The sequence below is a fragment of the Poecilia mexicana genome, unplaced genomic scaffold (assembly GCF_051168715.1).
Source record: "Poecilia mexicana isolate PSO_F unplaced genomic scaffold, ASM5116871v1 scaffold_2, whole genome shotgun sequence".
Classification (NCBI taxonomy): Eukaryota; Metazoa; Chordata; class Actinopteri; order Cyprinodontiformes; family Poeciliidae; genus Poecilia; species Poecilia mexicana.
In genome coordinates this window covers 3,767,813-3,787,538 of record NW_028263371.1, presented here as the reverse complement: position 1 = coordinate 3,787,538, position 19,726 = coordinate 3,767,813, and positions in this window count along the sequence as shown.

Sequence of the window (19,726 nt, the reverse complement as noted above, 5' to 3'; positions counted from 1 at the left end):
GTGTGAATGCTAGCTGTCGCACGCTGTGAAGAAAGTGCTACATCAGTGGGTTATTATTTGGATTTTATGTAATATTCCAGGAAACCTGAGGTGTCTTAAATCAGTCACTATAGTGGATATATTTTCATGGAGCATGTAGACTATTTGATCTTTATAGAAAAGTACCGGTCCTGACATTATGTCACAGTTTTTGTAAGCTTTGTAGGTTTTCTTTTTTTTTAGCTAATCATTACTCAGTATACTTAAAGTGCCAATTCATATGTTTTCTCAAAAATTAGCACAAAATTCAACTTTTAATGCCAGCATTATTCTGAGTCCACTCCTTGGAGACAAATGACTTTAGTTCATTAATATTCTTAAAACTGGGGAATTAAACTTTTATAATTATTTTATAAGTTTTTTTTTGTTTTGTTTTTTTTTACGTATTTGTTAAAACTGTCACTACGTCATGACAGTACACTATGGAAAAAAAACAACAACCTTCTTTCAGTGCTAAATACAGAAATACACCACTCAGTCAGGAACAACCAAACAGAGCCAGGAGGCGGGTCTTGGCGTTTTCAATCATTCTTATGTATGGGCTGCTCACACCCTCCATACTCTATTGCTTGTTCCTGATAACATGAATGCTCAGGCTAGTAAGCATAGCCACCAATGACAGCTTTCCTGGAACGTCAAGTTGTTTTTCCACCATTAGCACATTAAGGAGCGTGCACACAAGTATGATTGACAGCGTGAAGACTGGTCTGGTCCACACAAAGGTAAAGTTTTATGGCAAAAAACTGTCTTGACATTTTACTGCTTTGAGAAGGTTTGAGAGTCGGTGCAGCCTGTTCCAAGGACTCTCATCAGACAGACCGCCACCATCTTAAATAAGTTTATTTACCTTTTTAGGTTCTGATTCTAAGATTTGGTCCTAAATTATTCAAACAATATTGAGTGCAAATCTGTAAGCCATAACATTCCTCTTAAATAGTGTATTTTCTTTAAGTTCATAATTCCTCAAACTAAATCAGAAAATGACATTTTCCTAATAAGTCATTTTATTCATGTCCACTGATATAAAAAACTGTGAATTCATTCCTTAATTTAATATTCAAGGTTAATTAAATTGCATTCTCAAACGGCAGCCAGGAATCAGCATTCATCAGGACTGGATTTCATTCAAAGAATTTCTCTCCCTTTTTGAACCGAACCCTTTGATGGAATATTAAACATCGCCGGCTCCTGAATAAAGTTTCATTTGGCTCGCCGACTTCTCAAACTTCACCTCCCGGCTTTTGAGCAGCGCCGCCGTGTTCTACGTCTCCCCAAGAGAAACTTTTCTGTTGCAAGTAAGAAGAGGCCAATAAAAGATTGAATGCAGCCAGATGAGGGTCAGTGTATCGGAGCTGGGATCACAGGACCTGCTCACATCACATCGGAGGCAGCCTGCATTGATGTAAAGCGATTTTCTCAGTCTTAGTTACAGACATTGATGTTATGGACTCTGACTAACAACAACCCAACAGTCTGTTTGGTTGTGACGGATCTCTGAACAAAGGTCTTCCATGTTTAACTGGCTTTTCATAAACTGTACCTACAGGCACACATTATGCCAATCTCCTTAAAAAATATATAATTATACCAATATGGGCATCCTATTATTGTCCTTTTTTTGTCTTAGTTTTGGACCCAAAGGGTGGAAGTAATTCTAGGACAGTAATGTTCTACAATTAGGACATTACGGTGGTAATTGTACAGTACTCATCTACTGTAAATTTATTTGGCATTAACAAATCTTGACTTTGTCACAACTGATAAGTGACAACAAACATTTTTTTTTTTTTATCAGATACTCATCCAACATCAAACAGCAGTTCCAAGATTTCAGGATTGTTTTTGTGATTGTTTTTTATTATTTTTTTGCAGTCAGAATCAGCGATTTCGAAATATTTTCACAATATTTTTAAACTCTCTCCAAAAAACCACATATAAAAAGAGAAAAGGTTAGGAAAAAATATCAAGCAGAACTTAAAAACTTGAAAAGCTCTCTCTATATTTAGTTCTTGATCACTAACTTCAAAGTGCAGCAGAGCAGTAGAAGAAAAGAAATACCGCCACCTGCAGGTGGGAGTTAGCCGTCACTTAAAAAGAATATTTCTGATCATGTTTGTGGAAAAGCAGGAATAAATTCACAACTATGTATTAGTGTAAAAAAAAAAATGCAGGGATCTGTTGATTTTTGTGCAGATTTCTCCGATCACCAAATCGCAAAAAAAAAAAAAAAATAAATAAATAAATAGAAAAACCAGAAGAACCTGATCAATAAAATACACATTTTATGAAATGATTGCTTTCTCAATGAGAAGTTAAACAAGCCTTTAAACATGTTCACTTAACTGTTACCAAGCAACAAAAGTACACACACACACACATATATATATATATATATATATATATTAGGGATGTGCCGATCAGGTTTTTTCCTCCCGATACCGATACCGATCACCCATGAGGGCCGATACACCGATACCGATCACCGATACCAATCACGTAATTATTATTATCATAAACACTACTGGTTACATTATGTGGAAAAAAGAACCATGAATTCACCTTAGTTTAGACAAAAACTTGTTTTTAATAACTTTTTCCAAGAAGAAAACTAAACAAAACAGGCATTGTGCAAATTGTACTGCTATTGATAATACTATCTTTAACAGACTGATAACATATGAAGGCTCTGAAGAGGCTAAATAATGCAAAGAGCCAAAATAAAACCTCTCAATATTGCCAAGAAGTTCAAGTATAAAACTTAACATTCAAAGGCAAAAACAGGTTCCATTACAATAAACAATCCAGAGTTACTGAATGAAAACTTCCTGTTAGCATGGCGGCTAGCTGATTACTGCTAGTTCTGATTGGCTGTTTCTGACTGAGCGGAGTAATTATGCAGAACAGGGAGGAGATCGATTATTTTTTTTAGAGATTATCTGTCTCATGTTAGGACAGCGAAAGTTTTAATACATATGTAAAATTTATTTTTTAAGTTAGATGTTGCAGCTTTAAGCAGAGGTTTGGTGTGAGAGTCACTACCAGGTGGAGCAGAAGCGGCGCTCCGTCTGTCAAATTTACTACCTGTAGCGTAGCAGCGGTTCAACAGCGAGATCAGAACCAGCATCTTACATCGCAGCTCGAAGACTTAAATAATTTCGCGGGTTATTTGTTTAGCTTTCTGACCGTCATGCTAATCCGGGTGAGTGTTTGTAGCTGTGCGCTGCTTTACCTGCTATCTGATCCTCCGTATGTCTTTTTTACTGCAGTGAGCCTCGATGTAGCCAAACTCCGTCAAGTATGGCTTTGTTTTTATTCCATACTAGATTCGTCGTGTTGATGCTTTTGACCTGCTTCAATTTTCCGCCGCAACACGCAAACTTCCCCATTCATTCAGTGCGTTATAGTTCCACATCGCTTAGGATTTGTTGCTGCGCGTTTGCGCAGAGTGAAGGAAAGAGGAGACCAGCTGCACAGGCAGGTTGGAAATGAGATGATCAGTATCGGTAAAAGAGACAATGATCGCCGATCACCGATCATGCACTTTTTCACGAAAATCGGCCCGATTGTGATCGGTGACCGATCGATCGGCACACCTCTAATATATATATATATATATATATATATATATATATATATATATATATATATATACACATATAGCTGTAGTGTTATGTTGTTTATAGATTTAGCTGGAGTAAAATACTTTATAATCCATCTCTCTTAGGAACCAGCCTTATGATTGTCTCCTTGGTAACGTGACCATTAGTAACCTTTGAGACGTTTTGACAATTTCTATGTCAAGTTTTGTTAATAAAACCACAGCACTGACTGTTCAACATGTATAAGAATAATACTTTACAGCCCAAAATGAGCTAATACATAACGGTAATATGTGGGCTGTAATGATCTAATTGGAAGCATAAAACTAAAACTGTCTTATCATGAAATGTCTGTTGTGTTCAGGTAACTTTTACTGATTGTAGCCCCCAAACTTAATGTAAAATATAAAATATAAATGAAGCGTCTGACAGCACAGGGAAACATATTCAACTGTAAACATGTCTTCTCTCAAACACCCGCCTGCTTTCTATTACGAGTCCCAGAGTTTCCTGGGGGCTGATTTCTATCTGCTTCTCTGATTCCTGTACTTGCTCTGCCTGAAAGGCATCCGCTTGCATTCGGACACGTAGAGTTATTCATCTTCTCCAGGAAACACATTAGAAACTGAACATACAGAGTCACGCTGCAAATATTACAGCTATTATCCCACTAAGGTTTCCATGGTGTGTGGACGATATGAGTTCCAGCTATACCTCTGTGTCTTAATTATTTCATAACTCATGAAAGAACCCTGTCCCCCGTGAGCGCAGCTCCGGAGGAAAAACCCACAGAACGGACATGAGAAAGAAGGAAGGAGGAAAGAAAGGAAGAGATAAGGAAGAATAGAAAGAAAGAAAGAAAGAAAGAAAGAAAGAAAGAAAGAAAGAAAGAAAGAAAGAAAGAAAGAAAGAAAGAAAGAAAGAAAGAAAGAAAGAAAGAAAGATGAGGCGGGTAACAGATGGGAGAGAGAGGGGAAGTGCTGCAGCAGAAATTAATCCCACTTCTCCCTCTTTCTTTCTCTCTTTCTTTCTCTCTTTTTCCATCATCCCGTCAGGTTAACCCAACTGGGATTCGAATCTCTTTTCAAGTTTGACCTTTACGTGAAATTGAGAGACGAGGATTAGGTGTGGTCGGAATATTAGACGAGAATATGAGCAAATGCTTTATTAAAAAAAAAAAAAAAAGATTAACTAAATTAGAAAGAAACCAGAGCTGGGAAGGGGGCTGGAAGATGAAACCCCGCCGCTCGGTGATGTTTGTTATAATCGTAAAGAAAAATCCTCATGAAAAGCGACGCCAACGCCAGCGTCGGCTTCAGCCGCGGAAGCAGCAGGAGAAATTGCTGCACATATGCAGGCATTAACACATGGAGGCCGTCCAGCTCTGAGCCGCTCCTGCTCTGCTGGCAGGCCAGTGTGAGGCTCAACGCCTGCCTGAGGACTCCTCTGTATTGTAGTTTCTCACAAGCTGCTATCAAAATATGCACAGTGGAAAACTTATATCTTGGAAATTAATATTTCTCCCCCCAAAACGCACCAGAAGAAGGATGGGAAGCAAAGGAAATAGATTTACTCATGTTCCTGTAACGGACAGCTGTTTTGTGCATTTGAAGAAGCTAAATAAAATTTGTTTTTGTGTCAAAATGATAATTACAGATGGGGAATCAGATCAAGAGGACAGATTGAAGCATATCATGAGGCTTTTATTTTGAAAATGAAATAACATAAAAGCTTCCATTTTGACTGTAACTGATTTTTTTTCTCACTTTCTATTCTGAAAAAAACAAAACAACAAAAAAAAAACTAATGACAGAAAATGTTTTCCAGAAGTGGCTTTTACTTCAAGCATCCATTCTGTGGGTTGTGTGACACTTGGCTGTGAGAAATTTCTGTTTTGATTACATGAATAAAATCACCATATTGGTCCAATAAAGAAGTCATTTTATCAGTAGAACATCTTTTTTTTAAAAATATGACAAGAAAGTTGTTTTAATGAGAGTAAAATTGGATCAGGAGCTTCAGTTCTTTTGTCCAGACAGTCATTCAGTCAGTCAGTTCAAAGTTCAGCTACTGATAATTTATTTATCTGTAAAACCCAGTTCCAAAGCACAACTTCACAAGATGCTCAGTAGTTTTTCATAAAATTACTACTTAGTTCTGCTAACATTACATCATCATTCTTGAATTATTTTGACTTTATTCTGGTATTAGAACAAGTTTTTATTGGCAATATTACGACCTTATTCTTGTAATTTAAAATATACAGTATATATATTTGTCCTAATATTTTGTTGTAGAGTTGATCTGAATTCAGATTTCCAGACAAACAGAAGCTTGTCAAACCAGATGAGAAATATCTTGAACTATGGAGACCCAGACAGTGTGATGGTAAAGGAAAAAAAAAAAAAAAAAAAAATTTTTTTTCCAAAATTTAAATCTTCGAAAAGCAGATGTAAATTGGTAAAATCGGTTCATCGTCTACCTCGCAGACGGTCGCGCTCTACATAACCACATCTGCTGCTTTTGGCTCAACGATGGAAACTACTGCTGCTGTCCAGGACGGGCCTCACTGAGAAACCAGCAAAATGTTCTGCAGCTAAACTAAAAACAGATCATTCCGCCTCCCAGTTGAAAAAAACAATAGTTTGGTGCTTTATTATGCAGTGAATAGTGTGGAGGAAAGATAGGATGAAATATTAAAGACTTCATTGTAGTTTCCTCCATTGTCATCTGACTTCCTGCTGGGTAAAAAAAAAAAAAAAATTGTCACTCATACAAACACCTGTCAGAGAAACGGTGAACAGAAAGGATCTTTGCGCAGCGCAGACGCTCCTAAATCTCTGGAAACACAATAATCAAAGGGGTTTCTTTGAAATGTCATGCGACCACAGATAAGAGTGGAAATCATTGGATGAACAGAGCGCGCGTACAATCGGATCAGGATCCACATGCTGAAGAGGATGCACCGTTCAGCTCTCTGCTCGCAGACAGAGGAGAGATGGGATGCATGCAGAGAGACGTCGGTCTGGGATTGAATTTGAAGAGTGTTTTGTTCTACTAAATGCCCCGGTGCAAACAAGATATAGAATATGACTCCTGTCTGATCGAGAGAGAGAGAGAGAGAGAGAGATAATCTATAGAGAAAATAAATGTGCAATGATTTCCTTTCTTCACGTATTTACTGTTGTGTTCAACACAAACAGAGTTACAGCAAATAAAACTATTCCTCTATTTTAATCGCTTTATCTCTCCAGATGGAAACATTTCTGTGCTGTTTGTGTCAGATCCTTAAATCTCTGGAAGGTAATTTAGCTGAGGAACGTTTTCATTTCCATGTGGGTTTTTACCGTATTGACAGCACAGAATCAGCCTCAAGTAAAGTCATTTATGCTTCATTTGTTCATGCTTCATACATGTTGATGCTCATTTGTTCACATGTGTATTCATGTAGCTCTCAAGCAATATTCTTTTTTTTTTTATGTGAATATGTGATTAATTTACTGCAGCTTCTCACTATATAGGATTTTAAAAGGGACCTGTGATGTAAAGTTTACTTTTTGCACAATTTTGTACTCTCATTTGAGTCTCTACTGCTAATAGAAACAATACAAACACTTTAAAACAAACACCTGGCTATTTTTTTAGTGACAAATTCTTGTTTTTTTCAATGTCTGGAAAACGAGCCATTACAAAAACGTCCCAATTATCCTGTCACAGTGAGCCCCTCACCAGTAAGAGGTGAGCTACTAAAAGAATTGTTTCTGGTAGAATTACTATTCAGAAAGTGCTCGCTACATCCCTGATGGTTTTCCAGGAGGCTCCACTTCTGCTTGTCTTCTGTTAAAGATGGATGGTTGTAAAATTGCACATCCGTTTGGAGCCAGTTTGATGTAAGTGCAACTTTCTACTCTTCAAAATGGCTCCAGGCCAAACAGATGGACAGTTTTAAACTCTAAACTCTGAGTTGCTAACAGCCTGTTTGCATAAAAGTGACCTAAACATCTCATACTGAAACCAGATCAACATAATCAGAACGTAGGAGGTGAATTCTTGTCATCTACGAAAGATTTTGTTCAAAAGTGAGATGAACATTTTGATTTTTGTTTCTTGTTCAAAAGAAAACATACTCTTTACTCAAGTTTCTCCCTTTGTTGTGTTTGCTGTAGAAAGGGATCGATCCAACATAATTTCTCAAGATGCTAATTCAGTTTTGTTTTTTGGGGTTTTTTTTTTTATGAATAATTTCGGCAAAATTCAAATCCAGACACCTATTATCGGCCTAAGCCTAACACAAAGACAGGCTGTGCGCTTCAACAAACTGCTCAGCATGTAAACATCGTCAGCAGGTTTATTTATCCAGTCGGATTAATATCTTTAGAGTCTTGATAAGTGGACTTGTAAACTTTTAGTAAATGTTTAAGTTCTTTTTTTTTGACTTTTTATTCTTTGGTCTTTTTTTCTACATTATTGTGTGTATGACAGGACCTGAAATAACTAATATTAAATATGTAAATAAATAAATAAGACTAAATGATGGAAGAAAACAGCAGCACAGGATGCTGAAGCAGAGGTTGTGGTTTTATCAGATTGAAACTCACGCTGGAATCTCATTGATGTCAGCAGGCACGTCTGGCTTGTGAAAAACAGATAAGCAGAAAAACAGAGTAAACAAGTCAAAGTGTGTTTAATATCAGCTGTGAACTTTGTAGGGACTTTAAGGTGCCTTTGTAGAAAAATAGGAGAGATAAATGTGAAGAGGCGAAATAAGAACTGAAGTGCATCTGGCAGACGACGGCAGCTGTGATGTTTGTTGGTGTGTTTATAATATCAAGTGTAATAATAGATGAAGATATAGTTTTAGATTGACTTTCATAGTTAGTTGAGTTCTTATAAAACTTGGAAAAGTGTTTGCGTATACAACACACCATCACAGCCAAACAGCCACAGGGGCATCTGCAAGAAAAAAATGTACGGTATATATTAAAATGTTTCTTTTTTATTTAAAAACAGACAAAGAGTAAATATAGTTTGTGCAAGGCAAGGATTTTTTTTGTATGCTTTTCCTCTCACAGGAACTCTTTTCTTGTTCTCTCTTGGCGAAAAACATTGATTCAGAGGGCAAAGCTCTCTTTTTCGGAGCCCAAATAACTTCTGTGTGTTTTATAACTGTGCCAAACTGATCAGAGCTCCTCCATATCTAAAGACGAAGCCAACAGAAGGAGGAAGTGCGTGAGAGATTTTTTAACTCACCCTTTCTAAACAGCTTCCTGACATCTTTCTCGCAGTAAAAGGAGGAAAAGAGAAAAAGAAAACCATGGCAAGATTCGGATTTGACAGAAAGGCAGAAGCATCCGCTTTTTTTTCCCTCTTCTCTAACTCGGTCGCACCAAACGGGGCCACTACTGGCTTCATCTTTCACCAACTTAGCAACTTTGATGCTAAATTTAGTTACTATTCAGACCTCTCTAGTAGCTGTCTGTCAAAAACCACTTTTCTGGTGTTGATGAAGACTCAGACACGAAGGTGCGTCCAGGATTCCTCCAAGCAGCAGAAGACGACGAAATGAGCAGCGCATGATTGAAACCACCACCTGAATGTGAATGTAAATTTTCTACCATCATTTTTAAAAACCTTAAGGTTAGAAACACATGAAAAAAGGCATGTTTTTTATTTTTCTCGATGTGTATATTTATGACTCAATGACATGACCTCCAACAAGGGTAAAAATAATTAGAACCGTTTTCTTTTTTCAGATTGCTAACATTTATTATACACACCTAAACTGTTATAAGAAAACCTTAAATGGTTTTATTTAGTGCCAATAAAGTAACTTTGAAGTGGATAATTTAGATTGGCACGCGGCGGAGGCAAAGAAGGTACGGCAAGAGGCATTTCAGCTGAGACTCTGCATAATGATGAAAGCCATGCTGAATGCCAACACAAACAGGCTTAAAGACCACTGCGAACGCCAAATAAAGAAAAGCTGCAGGCAAAAGATTACTTTTGTTTGAGCAGTGGTAATTAAAGTGTTAAAACAGCAGATGGCCTATACAAGATAAAGAAAGAAAGAAGCCTGAGGCGACAAACAGATGTCATATATTTATATTTAAAAGCATGTTTACTTATTGTTCGTGAGTTTACTGTTTAATTTAGTCTTGGGTGAGGGTAAGAACTCGTTCCAAGAAATAATGCTACATTTAATCTCAAAAACCTTGAATAGTTAGACTTTCTTTGAGTGGGGATATGAGTAGAAACCCTTTAGCGCTTGTATGAGTCGAGGTTCAGATATTAACAGAGAAACTTCCTAGACTAGAACTGCAAGCAGTTTAATCGGGTTCCAAGCCCGCGCTTTGGCCCGCCCGTCTCCACACACTCTGCTCCCCGCAGCCAGCCAGCCAGGCGTCACTGGGACTCTGGGCGACGTTTTCAGGACATATAAGTGTTTCCATTACAATGCTTTCACCTTACTTGGGAATAGTGAAGAAGGAACTCTGCCTCTTGTGCCTCTCCTCCCATCAGTCCCAGTGACCACAGACCACTTCTGACTGGCTAACAGCTAGCCATAAAGCTAGCTGTTAGCTTTATGGCTAACAGCTAGCTTCAGTCCTTATTGCTACCACCTGCCTCACATCTAATTAGATACTTGGTTAACTGCTAGCGCCAACCCACCATCTAAGTGTTGGATGAAAGATCAATAAAGTGTCATTTCTGCTTCTTTTCTTTGCTCAAAGCTCCTGAAAAAGTTTTAATCTCATACACAAAGTCGGTAACTATTACAGTCCTCTTTAAGGTCTATACCAGTCTACTTCCCCCTCCAGTCCTCAAATCCACTCCTCCAGATTTACTTAGCCTACTTTCTTTTCCCTTGACGTTGCCTTCACGACTCCAGTGCGCCCATGAAAATCTGTCCTCTTGCTTTCTTGGCACCCTGATTCCTGACACCGCCTTGTACTGCTGTCCCTTTGAACAGTTTCCTTTTTTATGTGTTTTTTTAAAGAACTTTCTCACCTCTTCCTTCCTGTCAGTATTCAGTTTTTTTCTACTCCCATTTCACTGAAAATATCTGACCTGCTATGCAGTCCCACAGCTGCTCATATTTTAGTTTCCTCTCTTTTCTTGTCCTCTCTTGATTAACTTTTGAAGTTCATTAAATAAAAAAAAACCAAAAAAAAAACAACCTTTGTGCACTTAAAATGCCTTTGCTGATGGATGGACACAATGCTGGGATGGAAAGGTGAACCCCATGTGAAGTGTTTGGTTGTTCTTGGTGATTGTTAGGTTTTCCAAAATAATCAGTTTCTTGCTTTTTTCAAGAAACTCAAAAGCCACTTTTATAAAACACTGTCTATGTGTTTCGTGAAACGACGAACACACTTGGCTGACTTCAACTCGAGATAGTCAAAGCCTCCCATCAGCTGACTTGTCTGGAACAAGCCAACGTGATATAGTGATGATGTACAGTTTGTGTAACCACCTACCCACAAGATTTTCATGTATAAAAAAGGAAAAGAAAAGAAGTGAGACATATAACAAAAAATGTAAGCATTTGCTTAGCCAACAACACGATCGCCACGGAGAGTTTGTCGACCATTACTGTTTTGAAAAGACTGGTTTGACAACATATCCGACAAAAGGTCTGATGTGTAGAGCTGATGTTAACGCGTCACCACATCGCAGGTGACATTTCCCGCATAACTACATGTATGGGAAATGTCACCTAGCGGCCTCTCTGTTTGTGATTGCCCAGAGTCAAACCATATTTTTGGCTTTGTGACGTAAATGTTTTGTAAAAGAGGAGTTTACAAAGTTTCAAATTAAAGAATCAGCAATGTAAAAAAGATTTATGTATTACAACAATTGGCTTTTTTGAAAGATGACGATTTGGGAAGATTTGGTACAATGATGGTAATACGCCTAACTGATAACAGCTTTATTTTTTTTTTATTTCTGCATGATTACAGTCTAAGTATTTAAGATTTTACTGTTTCAGTTTGTTGATGGAGTATTTGCAGGTCATTACAGATGTCAGCTGATTTCAATCAGATATGAAAAAGACAAAATGTGGGGCGCTCAGACCCTTGGCTCGCATGTCTGTCTACCTAAACTCGTCAGATCTTACAATGTTCCCATTCGGATCCTCAAAAACAAAGATCAAGCATAGTTTGGGTTGAATGTTGTTTAATTAGACACAACTTGATCAAAGGTGTTGGTGTGTGCGGCTTAAAGTGGAACATGCTTATTATTAACTGTTTGCTGACTTGGTTGGAGTGTCTTTGAGGAACAGATGAATTGCTGGATCTTAACCCCTCTCTTACTGCCTGATTGGCTCATTACCTGTAAATGGATTAAGAGCCAGAAGCCTCTCAGAAAAAGCGTTGTAAAGTAAATTTAACCAATTCAACCTTTAGGCATTGCTTATGAAAATTCAACACAACACTAAGCATTGATTCAGTCTTAGTCTTCTAAAACTTGATGGTACCCTAACATAACCCTAACTCTTCCAGTAGTTCTGGCAGCTGATGTCTTTCTATCTACGCAGACAACGACACCTAGCACTTAATACATACATTTACATCACTTTTTTCTCCCTCTTCTGTCTTTATGATGCTTCAGTCACTCTCTCCGACCTCCGGCATTTTAAGCAGTATCATCTATGAGCACCTCTTCTGCTGTAATGGCAAACGGCCTGATCTTGTACAGCATTTATCTAGTCTAGAGAAACCCAAAGCGCTTTACACTACAGTCAGTCATTCACCCGTTCTCACGCTGATGGTTGGTAAGCTACTACATTGCAGCCACAGCCTCCCTGCAGGCAGGCAGACAGAAGACTACATCGTAGTAAGACTGTCAAACCGGCTGGATGTGTAGCTGATTTGAAAAGCATGAATTTCTGACACATGGGATAGAATGCAATCAATATTGCATTCCAAACTATTTTTTTCTCACAATGATTTTGTTGATGTTGTGTAGCTCTGTTCTGAACACACAACATCTCCAACTTTGAAGCCAGTGCAGCTGTCAGGAAGCTGAGGCTACAATTGGGCCAAAAACAGATTTGAAGAACTTCACCTGTTATGATGGGTTTCAATTTCAGCTGCAGTATTCAGAAGGTAGGGTCAGAATCTGGCGTAAACAATGAGAAAGTGAAGATCAATCAATCAACGATCCAGGCTGCTGGGTTTTTTCTCAGCACACGTGGGACCTTTGTTTAGAGGGGAAGTATTGTGTAAAATAAAGTCTTTTGAGCTTTACATTATGTTGTAACATTATTCCATCATCATAAACATACTTGGAGTATTGTCTTGATTCTTTCTTGCATGTTTGAAAAAAAATCCTTTAATCTCCATGGCAACCATTCAGCTGTGCAAAACGCCTGGGTGGACCAAGCTCCGCCTTCGAGAAGGAAGCTCCTCCTCTGAGCTGCAGTTTCCAAACTTCCCAGCTTTCACCTCACAGAACACCACTCCCTCTGGACTCCCACACTCAGCTCCTTCAGACTAGCCAACAGGTATTAGCAAACACCTGGTGGAACTACTGAGCTCATTATGCTAGAGTTTTTAAAGAGACAGAGACCCAAATTCCAGGTATTAAATTAGGAAGTCAAACTTCTTTTAAGTCATTTTTTATAACAACTGAAGTTAATGTAGTTACTTCATTGTGCTATAAAATGCCACTGTGTGCCTGGAAAACACATAATACTGGCCCTTTAAGCAGCACAGCCCAGTGCCAGAGGTATTGTTGGTGGCCATGTCAGTCCCTCTATGGCTGCAGTGTATTTGTCATTTGATGGCTACTTCCACCAATTAATGCACCAAGTGACAAAGCTCAAATTATCTCATATTGGTTTCTTATTCATGACAATGAGCTCACTGCTGTCCAGTAGCCTCCACTGTCACCTTATCTCAGTCCAATAGAGTAGCTTTCATATGTGATGGAAAAGGTCAATAGAAACCATAAATTCAAATAATTAAGGATGTTGTGAAACAAAAAGGGCTCACAGAAAATTTCCAATGGTATGATGTAGAAAGGTGTATCAAATAAAGTGACTGTTTATTTTATATATGTACCTGTTATTAAGATTTTTTTTGTCTTTTATTATTTCTCTGCAGGGCTTGAAACAGAAAATAACTTTTATTAGAACTTTTAAGAAAAATGCCCAGATTTATTTGCATCACCTCTGAAATGCGCGTGTCACAATATAATGGTAATGGTGTAATAATGCAAAAACACATCCTAAAATATCAATAAACTTTAAATTCTAATCAGCATTTAACACTGGAACTAGAAGACATTTTAAATATCCAATAATAATTAAACAAGGGAAAGAATGAATAAAAAAATGAATTATGTAAGTTTCTGTAAACAAAACTGTGCTTCACAAAAATGGGCTAGTTGAGACCAAAACACCAGACTGAAGACTTTTATCATACAGTTTCTGGTAGAAAGAGAGAAAAGAGAAAAGTAATAAATCATGCAAATGGAAATTACTGAGCTCGCTTTAATTTATCAAGCGACTAATTGATTTATTCAGGCCTTCTCTGAAACGGTCAGAAGCAGAAAACATTTTTTCTCCTCTCGTCTTACACACACACACACACACACACACACACACACACACACACACACACACACACACACACCCACACACACACACACACACACAGTGGCCTGAGCAGTGTCAAGTATAGCATTAACAAGACACTGAGAAAAGAAGTAGGACACAGACTTAGCAGCAGAGACAGGACACTGAGTGAGAAACGCCTGAGACAAGAACTGAGTGACAGAAGGAATTGACAGCTAACAAGTAGAACTGGAAAGCTGTGAAATGATCTGGAAGACGACTGGCTGACGGTTTTTTTCTCCCCAACATCATTTAAATTCGTTATTTCTTTCTACAGCCATCCTTGAGTTTCAAGAATAATTTATTCCCTGTGACAAAAAGAAAAAAAAGAAAAAAGAAAAAGTGGGTTATATTGTATTCAATATTCTATCCGGCGTATGAGTTGAAATAATAAGTGATATGTATAATAAATAAAGCAACCATTTATGAAGTTTGTTTTAGACTTCGTGAAGTCCAGAACCATCTTTCTACCTAGGAGGGACAGGCATCGGAGCACTCATTAAACTAATGTTTCTCTGTTTGGGAGCCATGTTGCTTTCTGGGTTTTAATAAATAACCTCAATCAAAGAGGAGCGGAGAGCTCAAGTAGCTATCCAGATTATCATGTTGATTATCTACTTAATCTGGAGACCAAAATATTAAAACGCTTCTGGATATCTCACCTCAACACAGTTACTTGTTTCTTTTTCATTACATCCTTTAAACTCTGTAAGGGCAGCGGAACGTCCAGCAGATGTTGCATCATGAATAGATTTGTCATTTTAAATGCTTGCATATAGTTTCTGAAGGTGGTTTAGTGTTTGGATGATACTGATTTATCATGAACTTCGCCTAAGCTCACTTGTCCGAGCCTTTTTCCTGTGGTTGTCCTGAATGAGGAGAGACACGCGCTGAGGGGCATGTGTGTCAGTGATGGGAAGTTCGGCTCTTTTCAGAGAGACGGATCTTGAGGCGCGGCTCCCAAAAAGAGAGCCGGTTCTTTCAGCTCCCAAAACGGCTCTCGATTTATTATCATCTAGAGCTGTATTTTGGCTTAACTGGGCAAACATGAATATTTTGCATATCAATAAATTCTTTTGTATTAACTGTTTCTGTGAGAAGACTTGTACTTTTCTAGTTTTATGCATTTGTTAAGAAAGCAAGCTAAAATACTTTTGTGTAATATTTTAATCAAACTTTAATTTTTTATTTGACACAAAAACAAATGTACAAAACACTCCAAAAACAAGGACAGGCTGTTTACCATGGCAACTGAGAGTGAGAGCTGAACAGCTAAAGGGAAAAAAGAGCAGATGCCTTTGAGCATGACCCATCACTAATATACGATGGTGAATTAGGGCCATTGTAGATGGGGGAAAAAAGAAAGAGGAAATTTACATCAAAAGAAAAAAATCTGAAATTTTCTACAAAAAAAGTGGACATTGAAAAGTCAAAAAATTGCTAGAAGAAACTCAGAAATATTGAGATTAATCTTATAAATTTTCTACAAAAAAGTCAGAAATTCTGCACACAGTGTGCATATGTCTGTGCCAGTATAATCCTCTCACTCCGCTACTTTATCTTTGTTCCTTATTGGCAGGTTTGCGGCATATGAAAACCATTCCCCATATAATTTTTACTGTATATTTTAAAAATAAAACAATACCTCAGCTATGAAACTGGAAGAAATAGTTTAATCTGAACTTATAGGACCTTCTATGCGTTTTTATATTTATATCAATGGGATCCGATGTATACATGAATGAGTTTGCAATTTGTGTGAGTATGTATTTTGGTACGCATCAGCTGAATGGCTGACGCCTGAATAGCCTGCAGTGATCTTTCTCTGCAGCAAGCAGCCATTCAAATGTCAGAGCACTGGGGGAAGTTTTCCACCACACATTTAATGGCTGAAAATATCACTGCTGAGAAGTGAGCAGGCCACACACTGTGACAGAGAAGCCAAAAGCACTTCGTTCGCTCTAATTACATCAACCTGTTACTTACGTGTAATTATGTTTTGTGTTGGTGTTCGAATCCATACACAGCTTAAATATGTATTTTTTGTTTTTGTTCTTTTATTTTAACAAAGAAAAACACCAGTCACACACTTTAGATTCCTTAGTGTTGGTCCCCATGTAAATAAAAAAGGCTTTCAGCCTACGTAAATAGATTTTTTTTTAATTAATTAAATATTTGTTGCAACATTAATGATGGGATAAGTCCCTGCTACTTTGTGCTTTTACATTTTGATTATGTTAGCATGTACTATACCAAAACTTCATTTCATGAAGGATAAAATTAGTCAAATAAAAGTCTCAACGATTTGTTTAATCTTTTTTTGTCATTTATTATGAATCTTGTGGAAAAATCAACGAGCAAAATCATTTCTTATTTTTGGTTAAATATTTATCCTCAGTCTGTTTCCCCTTTAACACTGATAAAATGAGAAACATACAGGAACAAAATAAAACACGAGAGAACAAGATATAAACATAAATACGATATCTAAGGGCATCATAAAACATGTAAATAATATCAAAATTAAATTGGTGCTTGAGGGTTGTACAGTCTTTCAAGAGAAGATAAAATTTGAATTGACGTAATGTCGTTAGCATTAGCTCCGGCTAAATACCGTGTTTTAAAGCGATTTAGCGTTAGCAGAGCTAATGTTTATGATTAGTGCTTTAAGGTTAGCGCAACTAGCTTTTTAGATATCAGTGTCCACCACTGAATCTCAGCATAAATCAAGCCGTTATATGAAAGCTTCACCGAACAGCTAGCTAACATTATCATAGCTAATAACGTTTATTTTTGAGCTAAAAGCAGTATGAAAAGCAGGACACAAATCAAGGAATTTGAAGCAGGTCTTGAGCTGCTTCACAGACAGGTGGGACTCTAAGGATTTCCTGTCTCCTCTCACTGTTTTACTCTTCTAAAAAGAGCTGATTTGTAACATTTTGATGTGAGTTTATGAAAGCAGAGCCGTTAGCATGCCGACTTGCTAAAATGATTCTCAGGCATTAGTCCTTTTGCTTTTCTGCTATTTTGGACTGTAGTTTCGTGTACAACTTTTCTAGTCACTGTAGCCTAACGTGTGTCAGCTGGTTTCCACTTTGAATTAATTTTCTCCAATAATTGCAAATAATGATTTCAAATACTTTTCTGTATTTTCCATGTTTCCTGTTAGAACATATGGTTCAGTAACTCCAATACATTCTGTACAGTTGAGTGCAAAATTATTCAGACCTCAGGCTGATTTGGGTTTAATGTCATCTTTTAATTTTATCAACATGTTTGTTCTGACTGAAGGTAATTGTTTTAGAACGGCCCAGGCAGAGTCATGATCTGATTAGGACAACCGCCGTCCAACCTCAAATACTTGGTAGAAATTGTAAAACTAACAGCTGAAACATGTAAAAAGGTGGCCAGCAGTTTAAAGATGAGTTTCACTTATGTAATGCTAATTAGAAATAATGTCACAATTTGCTCTTTTTAAACAAACCAAGCCATCAAAGCAAGCGGCATCGTGGTGACAGCAGCGATTAACAGCTTGTCATCACCCCCCAATAATACCTGCTGAATATCCTGTTCAGATCAACAGCAACACATCCACACAAATGTGCACATGCATCACAACGATTGGTTACGAGCGCTGGCATGACTTACCAAAAGTGCGGATGTATGACAAGCACACGCATACACCCACCCACACACACACGTACGCACACACACATACACTCTTGCCCTGGAGATCTAAAAGTGAATCACGGATGGAGCCGTCACAAATTGAAAATCTAATCCAGCCAGCATGAAATCTTCAAAGCCCGCCGCCAACAGAAAGTACGAGCCATTCTCTCGTGTGAGGAAAAGGTGCCCCGAAGCAACGGCTGGACAATTCTGCAAATCCATTCATATTGGCAGTGAATGAGAATCATTTTGACACCTATAACATTTCTTTACACTGTATGAGGTCATTTCAGTCAGCTGATTTCAGCTTTTCTCATATGAACTAGATATGATGGATGAAACAAAATTAAACCCAGGAGTTTATTCTACTATATATCGGGCATCACTAATGTGCTGCTTAACCATTTCTGAGAGCATAATTTTATAATGGTGACCATGAGGTGGCCATATTTTGATTTCCAAAAGAGCAAACACTTAGTCCAGTTCTGAAACACTTTAATAAGTCTAACTAAAGAAGACTTTTGTTCTTAGTGTATTAAAGTGTGCCCTGTAATAAATTAATATACTTCAGAGAGGGTTTCAAAAGTCAACAGGTACAAAAAATGGGGGTATAAATAAATTTAAACTTAACATTTTGGGCAAAACCTTTATGCGGAATAGTTTTTGAAAGATCAAAAATTTAAAGGCACGTGGAGCCTTTGTTTACAGAGCGAGCCGAGGTTGTGGCAGCTGGACCCACCAGTGGGTCCGTCGGGTTCTAGGGGTTAAAGTCTATGGAAATAAAAGAGAATGGAAATAATTAGAAGGGATGCACAAAATATCGGTATCAACATCGGTATTGGCCGGTGTTAGTCATTTTTAAGATATTGTTCTGATAAATAAAACAGCAACCTATGTTCACTTCCAAAACATGCTTTTTGTGTGTGTGTGTGTGTGTGTGTGTGTGTGTGTGTGTGTGTGTGTCTTTTTCAAATAGACAACTCCACATGTCAATATAAATTACAGACCAAACAACCATTTGACTGAACAAGCTGATTATCATCTTTAGAATTTGAATTTGGGTTCTTTCCTAAAAACAATGCAACCGTCATTCAAACAGAACATAATTGTTAGGTTTGCAGTCAGTTCCTTCCTCTTCTTTGTTGTTTTCTTTCTTTTTTTTTCTTAAGTGTGGCGTTCAACAGATGATTGACAGAGGTCTAAACAGGGTGGCTCAGTTTGAGTTCATTCTTCATTGATCAACAATATGAAACTGTTCAAATTATTTTGACCCATCTCCATTGAGAGGTTGGTGTTTTTATTGTAAAGCAGATTAGAGCTGTGTTAAAATATGAAATTTGCAAAGAAAGAAGAAATGTAATGCCCATATTTCCTATGATCTATAGAAAATAGACCTATTCTAACATGTCACCATTAAGACGCTAAACATGGTGCACAAAATAATGCCATTGAAATAGACTGTTTTGTATTGAGCTCTGTTTATTCTTTAATTAAGTTTTAGTTTCTGAGCTTTGTAGGTAGGTTCCTGGTAGTTTATATTTCCGATGGCCTGATCTGTTCTGTTCTGTGTTTTGTTCTCTTCCTGTTTTTTCTCCGTTCCTGAGTTCTCCAGTCTCCTGCTGGTTTTGAGCGTTTCCCATGTCTGTGTGCGTTCTGGTTTCCAGCTTCTGGTCTCTGTGTTTAGTTCCAGTTCTGGCATTCTTCCTAATTGAATCTTTCTTGTTTGCTCTTTGTTCTCTGGTTTCACCCTCAGCTTCTCCCACGCTGCTAATTAGTCTCATCTGTTTTTTGTTCCACT